Consider the following 562-nt stretch of genomic DNA (forward strand, 5'->3'; position numbering starts at 1 on the left):
GAATAGAATTTTTAAAAGATGGGAAAGTGAGGAATCTGACAGAGTGAGGTTTATATATTGACCTTACTATCTGTGATTTTGGAAAAAGTTTGTAACCTTTTGAGCTCCTGTTTCCTCATGCGCAAAAAGGGAAGAGTAGTAACAAACTCACAAGGTTGTTAGGAAAGTTAAGTGAGATAATGAATTAGCATAATGCCTTGCACAAGTAGGCTACTCAGTAGTTCCTTTACACCATGTGCTAAATAACCATTATATTAAAACAGGTTGAGGAATTCAAAAGAGGAATCATATGGTCTCTACTTTCAATAGTTTTATTTAGAAGTTAGTTGGGGAGCTGTTGCAGGCAGCCTCATTTGTTTGCCGTGGCGTGTTTTATAGATGTTAGCATTTTCCCTTTGTGCCATGATGTGAAAGGAAGCCTGCTATAGATAAGTGTATCAGGAGGAGTAATCAAAGCAAACATCAGAAAGATGGGGGCAAGTTAACTTGGAGTATATGTCTGTATAGATTAGACAGACATGAGGCTTACAGTTACAGGAGAGGAAGGTTCCAGATTGCTATA

The 562-nt window shown here is 37.7% G+C and overlaps 1 protein-coding gene across 1 annotated transcript in view; it reads left to right on the forward strand.

Moving 5' to 3' along the window:
- Window positions 1-562, forward strand: part of ERGIC2 (ERGIC and golgi 2) — a 35,988-nt gene that overhangs the window by 12,711 nt on the left and 22,715 nt on the right. The gene's annotated exons all lie outside the window — the stretch shown is intronic.

Source organism: Propithecus coquereli, unplaced genomic scaffold (genome assembly GCF_000956105.1).
Source record: "Propithecus coquereli isolate 6110/MARCELLA unplaced genomic scaffold, Pcoq_1.0 Scaffold16, whole genome shotgun sequence".
NCBI lineage: Eukaryota > Metazoa > Chordata > Mammalia > Primates > Indriidae > Propithecus > Propithecus coquereli.